Source organism: Meleagris gallopavo, chromosome 2 (assembly GCF_000146605.3).
Source record: "Meleagris gallopavo isolate NT-WF06-2002-E0010 breed Aviagen turkey brand Nicholas breeding stock chromosome 2, Turkey_5.1, whole genome shotgun sequence".
In the NCBI taxonomy this organism is placed as follows: domain Eukaryota; kingdom Metazoa; phylum Chordata; class Aves; order Galliformes; family Phasianidae; genus Meleagris; species Meleagris gallopavo.
The window spans coordinates 30,572,825-30,573,298 of record NC_015012.2 but is presented as its reverse complement, the minus strand read 5'-3'; positions in this window follow the sequence as shown (position 1 = coordinate 30,573,298).

The window sequence follows — 474 nt, the reverse complement described above, 5'->3', positions numbered from 1 at the left end:
AAAAAAAGTATATATTCCTTCACAATAATTTAGATTTTAAGCCTCAAGATCAGAAGATCTCGGGTAATTCTCAGTCTTCTCGGAAGTTATAATATTCAGTTCCGTCAGGTTTCCTCTTTTCGTCTTTATGCTCAAACAGAAATAACCATTTTATTTTCCCATCTTAGATAATTGTTGCTTTGTAGAAATGTGTATGCAGAGCATTTAAAAAATTGCACAGACCACTAACGAATGCTCCAAGTGGCAAAAATCATAAACCACTTTGTATGGTCAAAGCATATAGCTATTATATGGATGAATGAAAATCTCACAGTGAAGCCATGTAAAATATTCTGTTCAGAATTTAAAACACTCTGTGCTTGATACTCTTTTTAGCTGCTGTGCTGAGATATAAACTGCCAGAAGTAATTGGTTACATGTCAATGGAAGAGGAGTGAGGAACTCCCACCCAACCTGGTAGTGCTGGACCTCAGC